General features: G+C 41.2%; 1 long non-coding RNA gene across 2 annotated transcripts in view; it reads left to right on the plus strand.

Moving 5' to 3' along the window:
• Positions 1–13,578: 13,578 nt before the first annotated feature.
• Positions 13,579–25,034, plus strand: part of LOC132397966 (uncharacterized) — a 111,905-nt gene continuing 100,449 nt past the window's right edge. For both annotated transcript variants that reach the window (XR_009513496.1, XR_009513495.1), the window contains exons 1-2: positions 13,579–13,704; positions 18,250–18,305. This is a non-coding gene — a long non-coding RNA (uncharacterized LOC132397966). The remainder of the gene's footprint in view (positions 13,705–18,249; positions 18,306–25,034) is intronic.

Genomic DNA, 25,034 nt, shown 5'->3' on the forward strand with positions numbered 1-25,034 from the left:
TCACCCATGGGGGTAAGGTCAAAGGGGAAGTTCCAGACAGAGAATGATCCACTCAATACCTCATTGGTGGAGCTGGCAGAAGATGGTGACACATTACAATGGCAGAGAAAGGTCCACGGTCATTTTGCATTCCACGCCACTGGACCCTGACCCTAATCTGTCAAGGACCGTGCAGTGTCTCTTTGGATCAATCATGCACAAACATCCTCCATTAAGAGAATCCATCCTAACACCAGCAATATGTGGCTCCCAGATCCTTCTGAGAACACATTAATAGACAACCCCTTTGGAGAACATCATACTCGAGTGTTTGTGCTACCACAATGTAACAAGTTGCAGTCGATGTTTTGGACCAAGACCCTGCATCTGGATTTAAGCTTCTTCATGGTAGACATACCTTGAAGAGACTTCACAGTGGTGCAGCAAATCATAAACACGAACATGAGAGATTCTGCAGATGTTGGAAGTCCAGTGCGGTTGATGTTTCAGGCAATGACCTTCTCTCTCTGATAAGTTTTGAGGTGAGGATGAAGGGACTGTTTAATGCTCTCTACAGATGCTGCCTGACCTGCTGAGTTCCTTCAGCATTCTGGGTGTTCTGCTCTGGATTTTCAGCATCTGCAGAATATTGTGGTTATATTTTTCCCCCCAGGTTGGCTCATTTGGGTGAAAGGTGAAATATTTAAGGGCTATGCAAGAGAAAACCTCTTTGCTCAGAGGAAAAAGCTGTCAGCAGAATTGGTGGTGGTTGTGTGAATGATATCACTGAAGAAAAGTACTGGTAGATTATGAAGCTGCCTCTTTATTCGACAAAACAAGATACAGCAGGCATCATAATGAGGCCTTTTCCATTGAAAGGTCTGCCTGGCCAACATGGGGCTCGATATTGGTGTGCTAAACATTATAGGACAATTCCATAATTACAATGCATTCACAATGCTTTCTTTGAAACTACACACAAACGTCATGCCTTCCAATTCGCACTCACACCACAGACATCTAAATGAATTTTAATCAGCAATGTCTGATCTGAGTTTCAAGGCTTTTAGGGACCTCTTGCTCAGAGCTGCAATTTATATTCAGATTTCAGGATTGGTGGATGAAGTCATTTGCTAAATGAAAATGTGTCAAACCCAAAAATTACTCTAACAGTAGTTGCGGGTTTAATTGTAACATTTAAGAGAAGTTTAGATAGGTACATGGATGAGAGGGGTTTAGGAGTGTATAGTCCAGTTGCAATAGATGGGAATATGTAGAAGGTCAGGTCAGCATAGATTGGATGGGATGACTGGCCTGTTTCTGTGCTGGAGTACTCTATGAGTCCAATTTAGTGTTTTGCATGTGTAAGCTTGGATTCGAGAAAGGAGTGATACTTAGTTATAAACCTTGCAGAACTGAGCCCAATCTTATTCTCGGCTGTTATCCACACAGATGTAGATCCATATGCTGTATGGCTTCAAGTGGGTATCATGTTTAATATTCCTATTTCTGAGTGTAGCCAGATGAATGCTTAGCCAAGCAGGGATCAAATCTAAACACTTTTCCATCTATGTGCTGTACTGCTGGATGATATGGTCCAATTTTCCAGTGTGCCATGGATAGTTCTTTGGAGCATATGTGAAACCCAGAGGGCAAGGTCAAGTGGAAAAATGGAGCAAACACGTATCCATCCAAAAATTGTTTTCAGCTGATAGCATGTTTCCTTGTGTTTCAGAATTCTTGTGAAGATCAGATCCAGTGTACTTGTTTTCCTCTGTGTGAATGAAACCTCACAAAGTACAAGGATTTAGATCCGAAGAGCTATTCAAGATGCAATTATCGATGGAATTGCCTTCTGATGTTAATGATCTTCTGCAGCTGTTTGATCAGAGATTTGTAGGCTTTGTTTGAAGCTGGCAGCTCCAGCTTTCTTTTCTGTTCTGGAGTGAATAATGAAGAGACAGTATTTAAAGATGAGCTGCTGTTATATAACCAGCTCGTAATGGACAGCTGCCAAGCTCTGTGCTACTGACTCAGGATGTGTGTTTAGTTGTGAGTTAGAAGTTTGTTGTTAAGATGGCCACTTCTGCACTGACTGGATAAAAATAGCAGACTCTGTTACTCTAAGAGAGAATAGATTAATTTTATTCTACTTCAGTGTTATGTTCCAAAGATTTACTTTGGAAGCAACGCCACACAGTTCATCATGGGTAAAGCCCTCCCAACCATTGAGCACTTCTGCATGAAACACTGTCATAGCAAGCAGCATCCATCATCAGAGATCGTCACCAGTCATTTCTTGCTGCAGACATCAGGTAGAAGTCTGTTCCTGCAGAAATCAGTTCTATAACTCTGAGACACTGTCTCCAAGGTATGGGAGTTCTTAACTAGATGGTATAGGTTTATAGTGAGAGGAAAAAATCTAAACAGAACCTGACAGGCAAGTCTTTCATATGAAGGAAGGTGAGTGTGTGGAGCAAGCTTCCAGAGGAAGCAATAGTAAGACTCAGCGTCAGTAAGACCAAAAACCTGATGTGGACTTCAGAAAGGGCAAGGCAAGGGAACACACAGTCCTTATAGGAGGATGAGAAGTGGAGAGAGTGAGCAATTTCAAATGCATGGGTGTCAGTATCTTTTAGGACCTAACCTGGACCCAACATATTGATGTAGCCATAAAGAAGACAATGGTATATTTCTTTAGAAGTTTAAGGAGATTTGGTATGTCACCGAAACGACTCACAAATTTCTACAGATGTACAGTGGAGAGCATTCTAACTGGCTGCAGCACCCTCTGGTAGTGGGGGGGGGGGGGGTTAGCTATTGCACAGGATTGAAATAAGCTGCAGAGAGTGGTAAAATTAGTCAGCTCCATCAAGGGCAGTACCCTCTATAGTGTCCAGGGCATCTTTAATGAGTGGTGTCTTAAAAAGACAACATCCACCGATAAGGTCCTCCACCACCTAGGACATGTCCTCTTCTAATTACTACCATAGGAAAGGTTTAGAAGTGGAATTGGCCAAACATGGCACACTGGGATGAGCTCAGTTAAGCAATTTGTTTAGTAGAGTAGGTAGGGATGAAGGCTCTATTTTCAGTGTTGTATAATTTTATCACTTTTGATCCACATCCTGATTCAAATAGCTCCACAACACAGTAGTCGGTTGATTTATGCAACAAGCCAATTTTCACCAATTTCCCCATTCTTGAAATTTTACTTAATTATCTTCAGGTGAGGACTTAATTCCACCTGATCAGCATTCTAATTTGCTGTGTAATTAAACATTGTTTCTCTGAGGAATTAAAACTCTAGAAACCCACAAATGCCTAAAACTGTTTGATTAATGTAATTTTGAGCAACTTCGCTTGGCTTTTTCTTATGTTGTTTTATGTAGATCAAGTGAAAAGTCTAGAAATCTCAGCAGGTTAGTTGGCACCTGTGAAAAGTTGATGTTTCAGGTTCAAATGTGGGCTCCTTTTCTCTCCCCACAGTTACTGCCTGACCTTTTGGGGAATTTTCCAAAAGCCCTGGGTTAATGGCATTTCTAAATAGTGAACCTACCTCATATATTCTCAATCAGCACAGCTGATTGCACTGGGTGTGATGAAACCATGTTCAAATTAGAAGAGCATTACCTTTTAGCAGGGTGATCAGATTAAATATTACTCCACAAACATTGCTCTGAAATCAAATTTTGTTCTACAAACAAATCAAAAATTTCTCCTTTAATGGGCAGTCTAGAAACAAAGGGCACAGCCTCAGAATACAAGATTGCCCCTTTAAAACAGAGCTAAAGAGGAGTTTCTTTTGCCAGAAGGTGGTGAATCTGCGGAATTCATTGCCAGAGATGGCTGTGCAGATCAAGTCATTAGGTGTATTTAAAATGGAGGTTGAATGGTGTATCAAAGATTACATGGAGAAGGCAGGAGAATGGGTTTGGCAGAGCAGACTCGATGGGCTGAATGGCATAGCTTCACTCTTGTCTCTTATAATCTTATGGTCTAAACCAGTAAACTTATCATTTGTCATGGAGAAAATGCAAGAGATTATTAATGAAGATTTAGTAATGTGACTCTCAGGAAACAGTCAAAGTCAACATGCTATAGTGATAGGGGATTCATAATTTGTGTATCTTACTGGCAATCTCCGAAGGAGAAACATGTATTTTAGATGAAGGTGAACTGGTGAGGTTACCATATTTAGACTTTCAAAAGTCTTTGATAAGGTATCATACCCAAGGTTATTGCTGAAAAGAAAAGCTTATGGTTTAGAAGGTTACATATAGGCATGAGTGAATGATGAGTTGGCTAACAGGGATGAGAAAATGGGAAAAAGATAGTTCTTTTCTGGTTGTTGTAAAGTAAGCAGTAATATGAAATAGGGATATAGACTGGATCCTCTATATTTAGAGCATAAAACATAGAACACAACAGCACAGTATAGACCCTTTGGCCCATAATGTTAGGGAACTTTTTAACCTACTCTAAGATCAATCTAACCCTTCTCTCCCAAATATTCCTCCATTTTACTTTCATCCATGTGCCTATCTAAAAGTCTCTTAAATGTCCCTAAGGTATCTGCCTTTATCACCACTCCTGGAAGTACTTTCTACACACTTTCAACTCTCTATGGAAAAAAAAAACAACCTCCCTCTAATGTCCTCCATATACTTTCCTCCAATCACCTTAAAGTTATGCCCCCTCGTTTTAGTCATCTGGACTCTGGGAATGTCTCTGGCTGTTCACTCAATCTTTGTCGCTTATTGTCTAATACACTCCTGTCAAGTTTCCTCTCATATTCACTCCAAAGACAAAAGCTCACTCAGCCTATCCTCATAAGACATCTAATCCAGGCAGTGTCCTGGTAAACTCCTCTGCACCTTCTCTAAAGCTTCCACATCCTTGCTATAATAAGGCAACCAGAAATGAACACAATATTCCAACTGTGGTCTACCCGGACTTTTATAGAGATGCAACATTACCTCATGGCTTTTGAACTCAATCAGCCAACTAATGAAGGCAAACATGCCATATGCCTTTTTATGTGCCCTATCAACTTGCTCGGAAACTTTGAGAGATCAGCCAGTAATTTTGCAAGTTATATAGAATTACTTGTGTGAAGGTACTGGAGACATGGTTGTTATATTAGCCAATGATGATGGATGGGAATGTATGTAATGAAGATACTATAAGTAGGCAACAACAAAAACTTTGATCAGAGCAGCCATGATTTGATTAAATGGTGAATAATGTGACTATTCCTGCTCCTCATTATATGTTTGTAAGGTCCAAGATTGCTTATGCTGACATGAAACAAGCAAAAGCCCCTCCACCTGTCAAGCTCCTGTGTGTTCCCAGGAGCCAACGGCCATCACGTTTCACTCAACATTTGATATCTGTGCTTGTTCGTGAAATCTCAGCCCCATTCCTAACCAGATACTCAACCAGGCCTATTTTTAAAAGTGCTAATTGATACATATGTAACTAGCCAATTAAGAAAGATTATTCTGTGTATCAATGACTCTTCACAAAATCTGTTGCTTGAAACTTCAGCTCCTGTTGATTCTGAAACTGCCCTTCCAATCTTAGGTGAACAATCCAATTCATGCATGTCCTCTTCTTCTATATTCTTCTCAATGAAAAAAAATCTGCAATAACTTATTTTCCCCAATGGAAATAAATTGAGTTCTGCAATTTACAGTTTAAAGATGAGTGATCATTTGCTGTTGAACCTTTAAGCATTTTCTTTCTCTCTGGAGTAGGACACAAGTCCTGCTAATTCTGGCTCACAGTGAGTTCAAGAACTGGGTATGTTTATAATAATGAACTAATTAATGCAGTAAAAATAGGCTGCCAGATCAATTCAGGCACCTAGCTTGTACTTCAAATAAATTAATTTACAGAACACTACCAAATATTAAAAGACCTGTTTACATACTACATGAGAGTGTTGGTCTCCTCCCATCCTAAACTTATTAAATATTGAAAGGCCAAGGTAAAGTGGTGAGGATGGTTTCTATAGTGAGGATTCTATGACCAGAGGGCACAGTCTCATAATGCAAGGACATCCCTTTAGAACAGAGATGAGGAGGAATTTGTGTAATTCATTGCCACAGATGGCTGTGGAGCCCAACTTGTTGGGTATATTTAAAGTGGAGGTTGCTAGGTTCTCAATTTGAAAGAGCATCAAATGTTACATGAAGAAGGCAGAATCCTGGACTGTACAGAAGTCTGATGGTAGAGGAGAAGAAGCTGTTATTAAGATGGTGAGCGTATATATCTTTAAGTCCCTGTGACTTTTCTCTGATGGCACAAAGAGTGCATGCCCCAGATGCTGAAGGCCTTTGAAGATGGATATTGTCTTCTTGACGAACAGCCTCTTGCAGATGTCCTTGATGACAGAGAGGATTGTTCCCATGATGCATCTGGCTGAATCTACAACCTGCTGCAGCCTCTTGCATTAGAGATTTCTTACTAGGCAGTGATACCACTAGTCAGAATGTTCTTTATTGTACATCTGCAGAAATTTGCAAGAATCTTTTGTGACAATAATAAATCATTACCAAGTTATTATGACTTAAAAAAAAAGGTAAGTTAAGAAAAAGAGGACATTCAATCTATTAAGTCTGCATCAATTTCCACTGGAGCTATCCCAAGTCGCTCTTCCCTGTTCATTCAGCATTGCCCTGAAATTGTCTGTACAGTTTAATTCTTCCATACATTTTTTTCAGGATTAGTGTTTGCACCTTCAGTTTTCTGGGTGAGAAGATTTATTACTGATTCAGTCTCTAATTATGATTCCTAGCACAGGATACAATTACCTCCCAATCTTATAACTATGCTGCCTGAAAGAACAAAAGTAGCAGGTTTCAAATGCAGGATGCCATCCAAGTAATCTCTTTCTGACTTGAAATTGTTTATTTATTGAAATGTAAACAAATGCAGATGCAGAACATCTGAAATTGAACAACGAGAGGCTGAAATACACAACAGCTTGGACAGAGCCGCACATAGCTGCAGAAAAGGTAAGTAGTTTAGTTGGGTGTCCTGACCAGAATAGATAAGATGGGCCAAAGGGCCTGTTTCCTGCTGCATGAGGTTATTGGTTTCCTCCCATCCTAATATGAAAGGCCTAGATAGAGTGACTGTGCAGAGGATGTTTCCAATAGTGGGAGAGTCTAGGACCAAAGGGCACAGCCTCAGAATAGAGCAATGTTCCTTTATAACAGAGATGAGAAGAAACTTAATTATCCAGATGATGGTGAATCTGTGAAAATCATTGCCACAAGTGGCTGCGGAGGACAGGCCATTGGGTATTTTAAAATTGGAGGATAGTAGGATCTTGATTAGCAAGGGCATTAAAAGTTCTGATCTGGGGAGAAGGCAGTTGAATGGGGTTGAGTGGAAGTTGAGCATTGAACTGTGCTGTGGACTCACTTAAGGGATTCTACAGTTAATATCCTGCATGCATTTTTTTTATTGTTTGCATGATTTGTCCTTTTTTTGCTCATTGGGTATTTGATAGTTTCTGTTGTGTGGGTTTTATTGTGTTTCTTTATTCTGCAGCTGCCTGCAAGAAGAAGAATCTCAATGTTGTATTCAGAATACTTACTTTGATCATTTGAACTTCGAACTTTAAATCAGCCCTGATCAAAAGGCGGACAGACTCATTGCACTGAATGGCATAATTCTGCTCCTGTGTTTTATGGCCTGACAGCTGTGATGGGATTCCTTTCACTCTTCCAACATATCAGTTCTGTAATTTCCATCTCCTTCAATAAGATGCCACCATCACATCGATCTTGTGATGCTCTGGTTAATTTTTCATAATGCCAATATCCTATCTTCCCATGCACCCCAAGGAGATACAAAACTTACCTTGTATCACTTCCTGGGACATAAATGCATTTACCAGGTAAAGGGATAATTCAACTGCACAGCCAGTGCCATCTTGGGAAAAGCCGCTGACTCTCCACTTAAGCTATGCCTGTATCTATCTTAAACACCTCTATCAAGTCACCTCTCATTCACCTTCATTTCAAAGAGAAAAGTCCAAGCTCACTCAACTTTTCCTCATTAGATGTTTTCTCCAATGCTGGTAAATTTCCTCTGCACCCTCTCTAAGGCTTTCATGTCCCTTTAGTTTACTGCATTCAGTGCACCCTGAATCTCACACCCACTATGACCTCTCTCACCTCATTCTCTTCTACTCATAGAGTCAAAGAGTACTGCAGCACAGGAACTGGCCCTTCACCTATCTAATTTGTGCCAAACTATTATTCTGCCTAGTCCCATTGACCTTCACCTGGAAAATACCCCTCCATACCCCTCCCATCCATAAACTTATCCAAGCTTTTCTTAAATATTGAAATTGAACCCACATCCATCACTTCTATAGGCAGCTCATTCCACATTATCACCACCCTTTGAGTGAAGAAGTTCCCACTCATGTTCCACTTAAATATATCACCTTTAACCCATGACCTCCAGTCCTCATCTCACCTAAATGGAGTGGAAAAAGCTTGCTTGCATTTACCCACCTGTACCCATTATAATTTTGTATACCTTTATGGAGTCACCTCTCGTTCTCCTATGGTTCAGGGAATAAAGTGCTAACCTATTCAACCTTTCCCTATAACTCGGGTCCTCAAATCTCATTATCAACTCTTCTAATGATTCCTGGGAACTGCATCTCACCTCCCAATCAGGTGTATCCCTGTTTTCCTTTATCTCCTGTTTACAAAATAACCATTAGTGTCTAATGCAGGAGTAAGGGTAACCATCTCCCCAACCCATTCCGCCATTTGATCAGATCATTGCTGTGACAGCAGTAATTTCATCTTCACATTCTATTCTACCCATGCCTTTTATTCACGTTCCCTAAAAATTCCTTTAGTTCTCCTAATTATTTGTAAAACTGCATACTTCCCTTTGGTGAATCAGGCACTCCATTCCACAGACACTTTAAATGTCAGTGTTCTGCAATCTGTCATCGTTTAGAAAATATGCTAATCTTTATTGTTTTTGCCAAAATAGACTATTGTTATTTTCTCATAGCGTACTACATTTTGTGGATGTGTTCTCACTTACTTACCCTTGGTAGCCCAATGATGATAGTTGGATCAGCTGTGATTAATAAACTTCCACCACCCTCTCAAATCTGGTATCAACAACCTATCACAGGCATTCCAACCCTCCCACCTCTGCAACTTAAATCAAGATTTAATTTCTGGTTGCCGCTTTATAGGAAGAATGTTGGAGTTTTAGACAATGTGCAAAGGGCATTTACTAGCATGTTGCCTGGATTAGAGAGTGCATTTTATAAGGAAAGGATGAGCCGGCTACTGTTTTGGTCTTTGGAGTGAAGGAGATGAGAGGTGACTTGATAGAACTGTATAAGATTATAGGAGAAATACAGAACTATGCAAAAGTCTTAGGCATGCAGATATATAGCTAGGGTGCCTAAAACATTTGCACCGTACTGTAGTAATTTTTTGTATTGCATTGTACTGCTGCCTCAAAACGTTATCATTTTAAGATGCGTAGAGAAGTGGAGGAAAGTTTAGGGGATATACAATGGAGGGCTATGGGCTGTATAGGAGAGAAGATTGATCTTGGAGTGGGTTAAAAGGTTAGCACAACATTGTGGGACAAAGGGCCCATAATGTATTGGATTGTTCTATAGTCTAAGTATAATTTCTGCCTTTTCATAATTCCAAATAAATGTCTTCAATATGAAACATTAACACTATTTCTCAATGCACAAATGTTATCAGACTTTCTGAGTACTTGAAGCATTTTCTGTTCTTATCTCTGTGTCTTTGTGTTTGCTGAACTTCTGATCTATGACCACCAAGGCAGGGGCAATGGACTTCTGCATTTGCTCAAGAAGTGTCTGAGGGATGCTGTATTTGTTACCTTTTGTTGGAAGATTGGACATGCTGTGAATGTCACTGCCTTAATCTCGGTTCACTGTCTTAATCATGTTTTCCAAATTGTTGAACTATAACTCTCAGACTCCTATTGAATGAAGCCGTTTGTATGCTGGCAAGCTTTCCAGTTGTTAGCTGGAGTTATTGTTCTTTGTGTGCACAAATCTGTAAAGTGAGTGAAATAAATACATTTGACTATGAACACAGAGCCTGTTGGCATTGCCCTCTCTGACAACCATATTCTTTCTTAATACAATCAGGTCTTGGGACTCGCCCTAAAGCAGAGGTAATAATTATAATGTATTTCAGCTGGCTGTTAACCTGATCCAAAATGGAGAGGAGTCTTGGACTTCTGTAATCTCTTCAAATTAATAATTCAATTTGTGAGAACTCTATTAGCTCAATCAGTACGGAAGCTGTCAATTAGATCATTTATCAGATTTTACATTTTTTTTGCTGGGTGGGTCTGTACTGGACGATTATTGTACTTCATAAATGTACATTCTTTACAACACCTCATTATAAAGGAACTAAAGTGGTAACACTTAACAGGTCTTCCATCTGCCAGAGAGAGCTGGAACTAAACTAATACTGTTCAGATGCCAAGTAAAATCAAGATGGAATTTACATTCCAAAAGGTTACAAAATACAAACACTTTAATTTCATCCTGGAGACACAGAGAGACGGCAGATGCTGGAATGGATCAACACACAGAAATCGCTGGAGGAACTTAGCAGGTCAGGCAATATCTAAGGAGGGAAGATGACAGTCGATGCTTTGGGCTGAGACCTTCATCAGTACTGGAAAGGAAGAGGGCGGAAGCCAGATTAAAGGGGTGGAGGCAGTGAGAAGAGGTGAATCTAGGTGGAAGGGAATTCCATTTTGGTCAGTTCCTTGCCTCTTCCACTTGTCACCCACCAGCTTCTTGCATCATTTTCACTTCTTACTCCCCTCCCCATCTTACTATTTTCCCCCCTACCCAGAATGGTCTGAGCAGGTGAGAGAATCAAAGAGCAAAAGAGGTCACTTAATGGATATTATTATTGGAAGTGAAAGACAGCAAATGTAGGCTCCTCCTAACCTGGGCGACCTTATTTTTATGATATGCTCCCAAACACCCTTCAAATTATCTTCTGAATGTCCCTCTTCATGTGCGAGGCAGTTGGTGATCTAGCTCTGCCCATAGTTCATCCATCCTCCAAAACATTTACCGCTGTCCTACCTGTCCTGCCGATATCTCGCCTTACGTCTCAGAGTGAGTTATTGATGGTGCATCCCTTTTATTGACTGGAAGAAGGAACAAGCAGTGAGTGACCACCATACTACATCCTGGAGACTGAGGGCAGGGCCCAGGCCTCAATCGCCTTTATACTGGGGTCTGTGGGAGGAGCCACAGGAGCAGTCAGCAGGGGGCGTGTCCAGACAGGTATATGTAGTTCACCACAATTAGGCACCTCAATAAAGTGGCCACTGAGTGCATGCTCATGGTGTTCTGCTGTTGTAGCCCATCAACTTCAAGGTTTGACCTTTGTGCAGTCAGAGATGCTCTCCTGTATGCCACAGTTTGAATTTGGGTTATTGTCGTCTTCCTGTTAGCTTGAATCAGTCTGGCCACTCTCCTCTGACCTCTGTCATTAACAAGGCATTTTCACCCACAGAAGTGCTGCTCAGTGGATGTCTTTGTCTTTCACACCATTCTCTGTAAACTCTGGAGATTGTTGTGCATGCAAACCCAGGAAATCAGCAGATTTTGAAATACTCAAATTACCCTATCTGGCACCAACAACCATTCCAGGGTCAAAGTCACTTAAAAAACATTTCTCCCCATTCACATGTTTGGTCTGGAACAATAACTTAAGCTCTTGACTATGTTCTCATCCTATTATGCATTGATTTGCTGCCACATGATTGGCTGATTAAATATTTGCGTTAAAGAGCTGGTGTACAAGCATGCCTAATAAACTGGCCACTGAATGTATGTTAATACAGCCCAAGCTGTCAGGTAAATAGCAGCTCATTTTTCTCCAAAGGCAACGTATTCAAACAGACAGTGTTTTTCTGCTGGGTTTGATTTCACAAAATAATATTTAAATCTAGAAGGTAGTGATTGGTGCAATGCAGCAGAATGCTTTTGTTTGTGATTTTTCCCTCTCTCTCCTCATAAGTTACAAATTTTCTGCAGGTTCTGTGTCTGAGGTAAATTTTGTAATCAGTGCATAACTTGTCACTGTGAAGTTGATATAACACCTGGAAATTAAATAATTGACAAACTTGAGAATTTATTATCTAGGAATTTTAAAATTCTACTTAGGGTTTTTGCATGGCTAATCTTTATTTGTCACATGTACATCGAAACATTGAGTCATCGAATGAAATGTGTCATTTGTGTCAAATCGAATCACCAAGTATTGTACTGGACCTGCAAATGTTGCCGAGCTCTCCAGACCAACATAGCATGCATGCAGCTTACTAACCCTAACCTTTGGATTGTGGGAGGAAACCAGAGCACTTGGGGGAAACCCACACCGTCATGGGGAGAACGTACAAACTCCTTATGGGTGGGAATTGAGCCCAGATTGGTGATCGCTGGTGCTGTAAAATGATGTGATAGCCACTACACTAGCATGCTGCCCTAAACCATCAGATTTAGTCTTTAAAAAAGCAGACTGATTTGTGATCCCCCAGAGCTGTTTCTGTGCAGTAGGCTGGGATGCATAAATAGTGACCCCTAGACCATTCCTCAAAAAATATGGCAAAGTTCTGAGTGGGATGCTTTGGGGAATGACTGTTGCCATCCATCTTATCCCTGTCTCTAATAATATTAAGCATTTTTGTAAGGTCACCCATCTTTCTCCAAGGAATAAAGCTCTAGCCTGGATAACCTTTCTTAGAACGCAGGCCCTCTGGCCCTGGCAATACCTTTTCTGCACTCTTTTCAATTTAACTACATCGTTCCTATAGCATATCAACCAAATCTGTACACAGTACTTCAGATTTGTCCTTCCCGCTGACTGACAACCATGTCATAATGAATGCCTTGACTAGTAAAGGCCAGCACAGTAAACACTGTTTTCACCACCATGCATCTGATGTGGCTTTCAATGAGCTACATACTTGTACTCCTACGTTCCTCTGTTCCGGTATTGTCCTTTGTTTCCTACCTTTCATAGTATATGTCCCACACTGGTTTGACTTTTCAAGATGCATCACCTCTCACATACCTGTACTAAAATCCATTTTCCACTCCTTGGGTCACTTCCCAAACTGATCAAAATCCCCCTGTAATCTACGCTAACCTTCCTCACTGTCAAAAATACCTCCCAATTTTCTACAACGTGATCAAGCCTTCTATATCTGCATCCAAATCGTTTCTAAAAATAATGAATAACAAGGATCCCAGCACTTCTTTCCCTTCTGTTTTGAGCAACTGTGATTTTCTCTTCAGTGATCAGAATGGTCATAGTGTTGCTAAACTTTTGTGATTAGGATTGTGCTGGTTAGTTCAAGAACTGAATGGTTGAAAGGAATTAGCTGATCTTCAACCCAGTGCTGTTGGACCTTGGGTTTCTGTTTGGTTCACACCTGGTGCGACGCAAGCTGTAATGCATCATTGCGCTGCACGGGTGCTTCATTGTCACTCTGTTACATTGTTACATTGTACTGTGTTTCTCATTGCGTTACAGACAGAGCAGCTTTCCTGCCAGGAAAGTGAAGAATTTGCTTTCATAATGGAGAATGTTACCTGGTAAATTCTGGCAGGGCAGTGTAATACAGAAAAGTTCCATGCTGACTATGGTAAAGTATTTGTACTATGGAAATCTTTCTGACAGTGCTGGCTGGCTCGTACAGTGTACTAGTTGCAATTTCTCTGGAAGCTAGCTCGAGAGAAAACTCAAGACACTTCTTTCTCAGATCTGGCCCCATTCGGGTGCCAACGTAAATTACTGTTTCCTTGAGGAAGATTGTTTAACTTCCTTGGTAACTGCTGCACTGGCACCACCCAGTGGAGACCAACAGAAAGAGTGTGAGTGTGTGTGAACATAGGACAGTACAGCACTGGAACAGACCCTTCAGCCCACAATGTCTGTATTAATCAGGATTCCAGCCTGATTAATCCCTTCTGCCTGTATATCCCTCGGTCATCTGACTGTTCAAGTGTCCGTCTAAATGCTTCTTAAAAGTTGGTCCTATATTTGATAGCACCAGCTCACAGGGCAGGCATGCTTCAGGCTTGGGAATAAAAAGGCCTCGCACCTCTCCATTAAATGTCTCCCTTCTCACCTTTAAACCTACGCCCTCTAGTATATGACATTTCCAGTTTAGTTAAAAATTCTGACTCCTAATATCTATCCTCTCTGTGTCTCTCATAATTTCATAAACTTCTGTCAGTTCTGCTCTCAGCCTTTGATGCTCCGCAGGAAGCAACCGTTAAAGCCAGGGAATGTCCTGGTGAACTTCTTCTTTCTAAAGTCTCTACAATCTTTGTGTAGGAAAAGATGTGGAGGCCTTGTCTTGAGAGAAAAAAATGGCTAATGTATGTATGTGCACGTGTGTAGGTACTGTATGGGTGGCAAGGGCACAAGGAATTTCTTCCTCAATGGGAGACCACAGTCTGTGCGGATCAGAAATGAATTTCAGGGTACTGCATACGCACTTTGATAATAAGTGTACTTTGAATCTTTGAAAATAACATGTCCTCCTTGCTGTCAATCATCACTGGTGCTCTTCAAGGTCACATGCTTAGCCCACTACTCTACTCTCTCTAGATAAAGTGTGGGTAGGCACAGCTCAAACACCATCTAAAAATTTCCCCAGGCTTTTTCCCAGGGCTGAAATGGTTGCCACAAGAGGATGCAGGTTTAAGGTGCTTGGCAGTAGGTACAGAGGAGATGTCAGGGGTAAGTTTTTTACGCAGAGAGTGGTGAGTGCATGGAATGGGCTGCCGGCAACGGTGGTGGAGGCGGATACGACAGGGTCTTTTAAGAGACCCCTGGATAGGTGCACGGAGCTTCGTAAAATAGAGGGCTATGGGTAAGCCCAGTAATTTCTAAGGTAGGGACGTGTTCGGCACAACTTTGTGGGCCAAAGGGCCTGTATTGTGCTGTAGGTTTTCTATATTTCTATAATACAACTCAAGAAGGATTTCAAGAAGGGAACACACAGCAGTCCTCAACAAGAGATCAGAAGGAGAAAGGGTGAGCAGTTCCAAGTTCTTGGATCTCAGCTTCCCTGAGGATCAGTCCTGGGCCCAACATATTGATGCAGTTACAAAGAAAGTACAATAACAGCTATATTTCACGAGGAGTTTGAGGAGAATTGGCATGTCACCAAAGACAATCACAAATTTCTATAGATGTATCATGGAGAGCATTCTAACTGGTGGCATCAGTGTCTGGTATTAGCCGGCCGTTGGCGCAATGGCATCAGCGCTGGACATCGGAAGTGAAGGCTCCTGAGTTTGAACCCACTCGGCACCCACCCAGTCACGCTTTCCATCCGTGCCGGATTGAGCGGCGAGCTAGCCACTCGGCCTCGTAAAAATCAAGGGTCGAGTCAGGAACATTCATATCGTGACCCGATTCATCCGAAAGGAGACCAATCCTGACACCACATGCCAGACAAGAATGGCTGACTGTCCGGTGTGACAAACTACGAAGACTGTCTGGTATGGAGAGGCCAATGCACACGACCAGAAAAAGCTGCAGAAAGTTGTAACTTCTGCCAGCTTCATCATGGGCACAAGCCTCCCCAGCATCCAGAACACCTTCAGAAGGCAATACCTCAAGAAAGTGGCATCCAACATTAAGGACCACCATCACCCAGGACATGCCCTCTGCTCATTGCTACCAACAAGGTGGAGGTATAGGGGTCAGAAGACATGCATTCAACACTTCACGTAAAGTTTCTTCCCCTCCACCAATAGATTTCTGAAAGAAGCCATGGACACTATCTCAGTATTTTTCCCTCTCTTTTTGCTCTACTTTTTAAATTTATATTTTGCTATCTTCTTCCTATTGTGATTTATAGTATTTATTATTATGCATTGCAGCAAAATAACACATCTCATGTCATCTGCCAGCAATATTAAATTGGATTCTGATTCTGTTTCTATACTTCGAGTGTTGTGAGCAGCTTGGTGTCCCTTATCCAAGAATGAATGTGCTGGCATTAGAGGTGCTCAAGAATGATCCTGGGAATGAAAGGGTTAATGTTTGAGGAGCATTTGGTGGCTCTGGTTCTGCACTCACAGGAGCTTAGAAGAACAAGGAAGGATCTTATTGAAGCTTCTTGGTCTAGGTAGAGGGGATGTGGAGATGATGTTTCCAATAGTGGGGAGTCTAGGACCAGAGGGCACAGCCTCAGAATAGAAAGACACCCCTTTAGAACAGAGATGAGAAGGAATTTCTTTAGCCCGAGGTAATGGATCTGAGGAATTCATTGACACAGACACTTGCGGAGGCCATCATTGGGCATATTTAAAGCAAAGGTTTAGAGGGCTATGATTACTCTTGATTAGTAAAGGTGTCAAAGGAAAAGGGAGAAGGCATGAAAATAGAGTGAGAGAGATATTAAATCAGCCATGATGAAATAATGGAGCAGACTCGTTTAGCTGAATGACCTAATTCTGTTCCTGTGCCTTATGACGGCAATGATTGTTTCTCAGCCATTGTCTTCCGCCAAGCATTTTCTCCAGTTCCTGGTCCTGAATTATATCTGTGAGGCTTATTCCTTGAACTTTGTTTGCATCATGATAGAGAAGTTTTAACAAACGGTGCCTTCTGGAGCACAGGTAGCTCTAATCCCTGTGCCAGAATTTATGATGAAAGCCTCTACAGCATCACTGATTGCAGAAAGCAGTACTAATATTGATTAAGAGTATTAAAAGTGATTAAGTCCATCCATGCTTAAGTTATAAAGCTATCTTTATTTTGGACTGTCGGAAGTGAGACCTGCTGTGATGTTGTCAAGATGATATAACATGAGAGAAAGTTAAGAGGAGACTTGCAAAGCTGAAGCGTTTTCTGTCCAAGCTAAGGTTGTTCAGTTTGGAACAGAAGAGGCTTGTGTGGAGATTTAATTGACACCTAAATAGCACAAGCACAAGGAAGCTATTAACCCTGGTAGGTATTGATAAGACAGATTTAGGATCATTAAATATCAAAAAGAAAATGGCAGAGACTGGAAATCTGAAATATGCATAACCAGAAAATATTGTAAACACCAGGCAGGTCAGGCAATGTGTGTGTGGAAAGAGGAATAGAGTTTCAGGTCCAGTACCCTTCATTAAAACTGAAAACTTACTGTTAGGGTGTATTCTGGAGTTAGGATCTAGAAACATAGATTAGAAAATCTACAGCTCAATACAGACCCTTTGGCCCACAAAGCTGTGCCAAATATGTCATTACCTTAGAAATTACCTAGGGTTACCCATAGCCCTCTATTTTTCTGAGCTCCATGTACCTGTCCAGGAGTTTCTTAAAAGACCCTATCGTATCCACCTCCACCACCGTCACCGGCAGTCCATTCCACACACTCACTACTCACTGCATAAAAAACTTACCCCTGACATCACCTCTGTATCTACTTCCAAACACCTTAAAACTATGTCCTCTCATGCTAGCCATTTCAGCTCTGGGAAAAAGCCTCTGACTATAGCAAATATTAACTTCAGCAACTAGTTTTCAGACCTGAATATGGATTGTGGATTGAATTCAAAATGCAGTTCGGAACTGTAAGTTGCAGACCAGGAAACACCCAGTTTCTGTAACTAATATATGTATGCATATGCATGAATGCAATCAATGTTCCATCGCATGTATACGACTGGAAGACCGCAGTAATTAACACTCATTTTGGATGTGGTTTCTGGGAAAATCCAGGCCAGAAAACTACATGCAACTCAAAAGAAGCATTATGAGGGCATTGTAACTATAGAAATTGTCCTGTTACTTTTGTTCGTTAACATATAAAAATGTGCTGCAATTTAGGGTTGAGGAGTCTCTGTCTCTACCCCTGTCTCACTCTGTCTCATTCTCTGTCTCTCTCTCTCTCTCTTTTGACTTCAAAGGCTGCAAGCTTGTGTGTGTGTGTCCTGAATAAAGACCACTAGCTGTGACTCCCTGGTGACTTTGTTCACATTACAACATACTAACCTCATTTCTGATGAAGTATTTGAGCTGAGATGTAAACTCTGTTTCTCTTTCCATAGATGCCATGTGACCTGTTGAATGTTTCCTGCACCTTTTATTTTTATTGTTGATTTTGGATAATTCACGAGAGTTGGAAATCTTATCTGAAAATTTTGACTGTTTGACTGACTTGTAAATTTCTTTTTGGTAGCTCATGATGGATGTGAAGAGTTCCTGGATGATGATTGGATCTGGAACTATCTTCCGGTAAGTATGATTGTAGCAGAAATCCTCATCACATTTAAAATGTATTTACATGTTGCAGCTGATAAGAGTACAACTGAGAGCCAGAGAGTGAAATGAGTAATAGATCTCTTTTGGCTTGTATGGACATATGTACCAAACAAGTCCTCTTGTGCAATAGGTTATTTTGATTCCAGATTGTAATGTCTTGGTTTCATCAGAGAAATTATGAGGCAAAGAAAAATATGTAGGTTGCAGGTCAAGAGGAACAAGAGGAGAATTGAGAACAATAGATATAATTATATTGTCATGTTGTGTCTTGTTCAGCCAGCCTCCATTATAACTGGGAAAAATTGTCAACAAACGCCTGATAACAGCTTTTGTGAGTCTTTTAAGTGAATATGTCCTTAAGGTGTACCACTTTAGACACTTGTCAACTGTTCAGCTGAAGTTTGAATAATTTGAATAGAAGGAAAAAATATTGAAACATTTAATGCATTAGGCTGTGAAAAGATTTAAAAGGTGCAGAGGGGAAATCTAATGTTTCACTTTCCATTATTATAATGCACTAAGAATGCATTAAAATGGATCAGTGGATAGCTAGCACATCAACTTTCGCTCTGTCAAAATAACAGTGACTGAACAGCATCTTGAGCATTGTGTACTGGTTTCTTCACTGCATAGCACAATAAAGTCACTGGTATAGAATATCACTGCAACACTTGTGGTTGACATTCAGCCAAATATGCCATAAACCCTGTGTTGCCATTATGCTTGTTGAAGAAGTTGATCAAGTTAATTAAACAGCATCTGCTCTTTTTAATATTATAATAGGATAATCAGTCTTCTCTGGGTGATTTTTTATTGTTTTCTTCTTTGAAACGGTTTTGTTTTAGAAAACTTTTTATACATAATCCCATGAAAAGGGTGTACCATCACTATTCTGACTCAAGGTGCCAACTCGTCACCAGCTGTTCAAGGACTATCAAGGGTCATTCTAGTGAAGCTTTGTTATGGAGCATAGAACGTTACAGCATAGTCCAGGCTCCATGGCCCATGATGTTGTGCCAATCTTTTAACCTACTGTAAACTCAATCTAGCCCTTCCTTCCTACATAACCCTCCATTTTCTATCATCCATACCTATCTTAGAGTTTTTTAAATGTCCCTAATGTATCTTCCTCCACCACCACCCTGGCAGAATGTTCCAAGAGTCTTTCACTCTCTGTCAGAAGAATGTACCTCTGACCCCCTATACTTTTCACCTTAAAATTATACTCTCTTTAATAACCATTTCTTCCCTGGGAAAAGGTCTCTGGCTGTTCTCTCGATGTATGCCTCTTATCATCTTGTTCATCTCTATCAAGTCACCTCACTCTGTTCTTTGCTGCAAAGAGGAAATCCCTAACTCACTCAACCTTTCCTCATAAGTCATGTATTCTAATCCAGGCAGCATCCTGGTAAATCTCCTCTGCACCTACTCTAAGGGTTCCACGTCCTTCCTATCCTCATAGGACTTGCTCACCAATCTAAGAAGCATCCTGGTAAATTTCCTTTGCACCCTCTCTAAAGCTCCCACATCCTTCCTGTAATGAGGTGACCAGAACTGAACACAGTACTATGTTCCAAGGAAAAGAGGGCAGTCAATGTATTAGATTGTGAGGACACTCAGTCCTCATTTGTTATCATTTAGTAATTCATGCATTAAGAAATGATACAATGTTCCTCTAGTATGATATCACAAAAACACAAGACAGACCAAGATTAACTTACAAAAACCACATAATTATAACATTTAGTTACAACAGTGCAAAGCAATGCCGTAATTTGATAAGGGCAGACCATGGACACGGTAAAAAGTCTCAAAGTCCTCGACAGCCCATCATCTCACGTAGACAGTAGAAGGAAGAAAAACTCTTCCTGCCATGAACCTCCAGCGCTGCAGCTTGCCGATACAACCTCTGGATGCATCCGACCACAGCCAACTATGTGTCCATCCAAAAAACTTCGAGCCTCCAACCAGCCCTCCGACACCGAGCACCATCTCTGCCGAGCGCATCGACACTGGCCCCGGCTGCCAAGCAACAGGCAAAGCCGAGGATTCGGGGCCTTCCTCTCCGGAGATTTCTCCATTACACAGTAGCAGCGGCAGCAAAACAGGCATGTCAGAAGTTTCACCAGATGTTCCTCCGTGCTTTTCACGTCCGTCCCCATCAAATCAGGATTGCGCACGGCCCCTACTTACAGATAACAGATATTCATTCCTGGAGTGGCCGCGTGCGCTGCCATCACACCGCCATTTTCTCTTATGCCCAAAATGTCGACTGTACTCTTTTCCTAGACGCTGCCTGGCCTGCTGAGGTCCTCCAGAATTTTGTGTGTGTTGTTCGGATTTCCAGCATCTGCAGATTTTCTCTTGTTTGTGACAATATTCCAAATGTGGTCTAACCAGGGTTTTATAGAGCTGCAGCAACCATAGTAGAGGTAATACAGGAATTTGTGCGTAGTGTCAAATTAGGAACATCAAAGAGGAAGAAAGGGAAACTGTAGAAGAAGTCAAAGAGAAAGGAAGGGCACTGTAGCATAATTGTTATTTACTAGTCTAAGATTTCAGCGGATTCCTTGAAAATGGCAGGAAAGATATTTATGAAACTGAAAGAGTGCAGATAAAATTTAGCAGGACTTGAGTTATCAGGGAAGGTTATATAGGTTAGGTCTTTATACCTAGAGTGTAGGAGAATGAAGGAGATTTGAGAGTAGTATACAAAATTATGAGGGGAATGCTGTAGACAGGGCAAATGCAAGCAGGTTTTTCCCACTGAGGTTGGGTGACACTAGAACTGGAAGACATAGAAAGGTGAAATGTTTAAGGGGAACATGAGCGGGATCTTTTTCATTCAGAGGCTGAAACGGGCTGCCAGTGGAAGTGGTGGATGCAGGTTTGGCTTCAGCATTTCAATGGGGACATTTAATGTCAGAGAAATGTAGACAATATATGTATACAATCCTGAAATTCTTTTTCTTTGCAACCATCCACGAAAACTGAGGAATGTCACAAAGAATGAGTGACCGTTAAATGTTAGAACCCCAAAGCCCCCCCCCAGCTCCCCCCTTCCATGCATCATCAGCAGCAAAGCAATGACCCTCCTCCCCACCAGCAAAAAAGCATTGGCACCCCCCACTGAGCACTTAAGCGTGCAGCAAAGCATCAACAAAGACACAGGCTTGCAGTACCCCAAAGACTACTCAATCACCAGGTATTCAACATAACAGAGGCTTTCTCTCTCCCTAATAAGGGAAAAAGTGTCCCCATTTTACAGCAAGAAGGGAGACATTACAAAACAACTCGCTGATCTATGGTGTTGTAAGTTCTGTTGCGTCACTTTTTCCGAGCTCTGGACCCAAAGAACTCGGGTCCCTGGGCAGCAGTCGGCTCACTGCTTTCGATCTTCCGCCTCCCGCGGCAATCAGGGTGGCAGCACTGCCCTCGAATCAGCCCGTCTCCAGAGCCACGGAAATCCAGCACCCTGAAGGTTCGCTACTCTTCCAGGCCTAGTCCTTGGCTTGTCGAAAAGCGGCCGGTCGTGAGGCCCTGACAGATGGTCCCTCTTCCACAAAAAACAAATTCAGCGTGCAACTCCAGGCCAGGCTCTTCAAAAGAACCTTGAAAGGAAAAAAAAAGAGACATTAAGGATAGAAATAAAGCTGTTTCCAATAGCATCCTCCTAAACTCCGCTGATATTTAAGAGATATTTGGGTAGGTACAAGGATAGGAGGGGTATGGAGGGCTATGGTCCAGGTGCAGGTTGATGGGACCAGGCAGAATAATAGTTTGGCATGGACCAGATGGGTGAAAGGCCTGTTTCTATGTTTTTGTACTGTATGACTCTATGATTCTAGAACTAGTTTAGATGATTAGATGATAGTGTCCTGACGAAGGGTCTTGGCCCGAAAAGTCGACAGTGCTTCTCTCTATAGATGCTGCCTGGTCTGCTGGGTTCCACCAGCATTTTGTGTGTGTTGCTTAGATGATATGTTCTATTATTTATTTTGCATCTATTATTTTTGCAAACAGTATCTAGAGCAGGAGTTCCCAACCACTTTTATGCCATTGAGACTTACCATTAACCTGGGGAGGAGGGGAAGGTTCCTGAACCACAGAAATAGAAGCAAGATAGACTGATTGGTTGATGTTGTGTACTTGGATTTTCGGATGTCCTTTGACAAAGTGCCGTACATGATGCTGTCTAACAAGCTACAAGTCTATGGTATAATAGGAAAGATTCTAGCATGGATAAAGCAGTGGCTGATTGGCAGGAAGCAAAGAGTGGGAATAAAAGGAGCCTTTTCTGGCTGGTGATTAGTGGTGTTCCTCAGGGGTCTGTGTTGGGACTGATGCTTTTTATGATATATCTCAATGATCTGAATGATGGAATTGATGGCTTTGTTGCAAATTTTGCAGAAGATATGATGACAGGTATAAGGGCAGGTCGTTTTGAAGAAGTAGAGTGGCTATAGAAGGACAGACAGATTAGGAGAATAGGCAAAGAAGTGGCAGATGGATTATGGTGTTGCGGAATATATTGTCATGCACATGTAGAAGAAATAAAAGGGTTGACTATTTTGTAAATTGAGAGAAAGTACAAAAAACTAAGGTGCAAAGTGATTTGGGAGTCCTTGTGCAGGATTCACTCAAGGTTAATTTGCAGGTTGAGTCTGTGGTGAGGAAGGCAAATACATTTTTAGCATTCATTTCAAGAGGACTAGAATATAAAAACAAGGATGTAATCTTGAGACTTTACAAAGCATTGGTGAGGTCTCACATGGAGCATTGTGATTAGTTTTGGGCCCCTTATCTTAGAAAGGATGTGCTGAAACTGGAGAGAGTTCAATGAAAGCTCACAAAAATGAGTCCAAGATTGAATGGCTTGTCATATGAAGAACATTTGATGGCTCTGGGCCTTCATTCACTAGAATTCAGAAGAAAGAGGGGTGATCTCATTGAAACCAAATGGTAGTGAAAGGCCTTGATAGAGTCGATGTGGAGAGGATGCTTCCTTTGGTGGGAGAGTCTACAACCCCAGAATAAAGGGATGTCGTTTACAATGGGGATGAGGAGGAAGAATTTCTTTAGCCAGAGAGTGGTGAAGCTGTGGAATTCTTTGTAACGGGTAGCTGTGGAGATGACATCTTTATGAATATTTAAAGCAGTGGCTGATAGATTCTTGACTGGTCAGGGCATGAAGGGATACAGGAAGAAGGCAGAAGACTGGGGCTGAGAGGAATATTGGATCAGCCATGATGAAATAGTGGAGCAGACTCGATGAGCTAAATGGCCTAATCCTGTCCTATATCTTATTGCCTTATGGTCTAAAAGGTTTACCAGGATGTTGCCAGGATTAGAGAGCATGTGCTATAATAAATGGATGGAAAAACTTGGGTTGTTTTCTCTGGACTAGTGGAGGCTGAGGGGAGATCTGATGGAGGTTTATAAGATTATCAGAGGCACAGACAGTATCTTTTTCCCAGAGCTGAAGTGTCAATTACCAGTGAGCATGCATTTAAGGTGAGAGGGGTTATTTTCAAAGGAGATGTGATGGCTAGTTGTTTACACAGATTATGGTGGTGCCTGAAATGTGGAGCCTGGCCAGATGCAGATTCATTAGAGACTTTTAAGAGATATTTAGATAGGCACATGTATATGAGAAACGTGGAAGGAAATGAACATTATGTTGGTAGAAGCAATTTGTTTAGTTAGTCTTTTGATTACTAATTTAATTGTTTCAGCACAATGTTGTGGGCCAGACAGCCTGTCCCTGTGCTGTCCTGTTCTATTTTCTATTGTACCATAGCAACAAGAGGTTTAAAATCAGTTAATTAAAATACATAGAACTTAAACTTGGAAATTGTGTTTCAGTGATAATGATAATGAAACAATACAAACACCAACAAAGGTCTAAAGAATTGTTCAGAATTTATTTTCTTCATAGGGAAGGAATGCTGTAGTCCTTACCTGATTTAACCCAGTTGCAACTTCAGGTCCAAAGCTTTTCCTTTTTGGAATTACCTATAAGCCACACCGTCCAAGAGCAATTAAACCCAAAATTAAATGTTCCCCTTGCCAGCAATGTACAACTCCACAAAATCAATTAGAAAATATGCAGATGCATGACAAATTATGTCCAACAGCGATAATTGTGTAATTGTATGTTTGGGCAAAGCAGCATACAATGGTAATATCCATGACAGTAAAATTGGCAACAGAGATGGAAAATATTGACATCAGGTCTAATGGGAGGGGTCCAGAGGGGAAAAGTCAGAAACAAAATGGCATTTCAGGTCTTATTTATGATGTGTTAGAGAAGAAAAATGTGGTAATGAATCTTCTGTTGAATCTGTTTAAGCTATTGGCTGGATATGGATTGGCAAAGTGAAGCTTTCCATATTCCCAGACAGAAGTCAAAGAAAACAAAAAGATAATTAGATTCACAGGATGGCACCCAAAATAATTATGATAAATGGCATAAAAAGTGTGCAAGCTGAAATGAAGATCTAATCGAAGTTTCGATTAAGAAAACTATACGTTAAGTAAACTATTGGCACTGATATAAATTGTCCTAACTTAAGGGAACTCAGGGGGGAAGAGTTCCTACAAAGTATGAAAAATCTGGATGTAAATGTAGCACTTCTATTAAGTGTTAATGCAGTATTTTTGCTTCCAAGTTTCCCATCCAGTCAGACAACCTTAACTCTT

The sequence above is a fragment of the Hypanus sabinus genome, chromosome 8 (genome assembly GCF_030144855.1).
Source record: "Hypanus sabinus isolate sHypSab1 chromosome 8, sHypSab1.hap1, whole genome shotgun sequence".
Classification (NCBI taxonomy): Eukaryota; Metazoa; Chordata; class Chondrichthyes; order Myliobatiformes; family Dasyatidae; genus Hypanus; species Hypanus sabinus.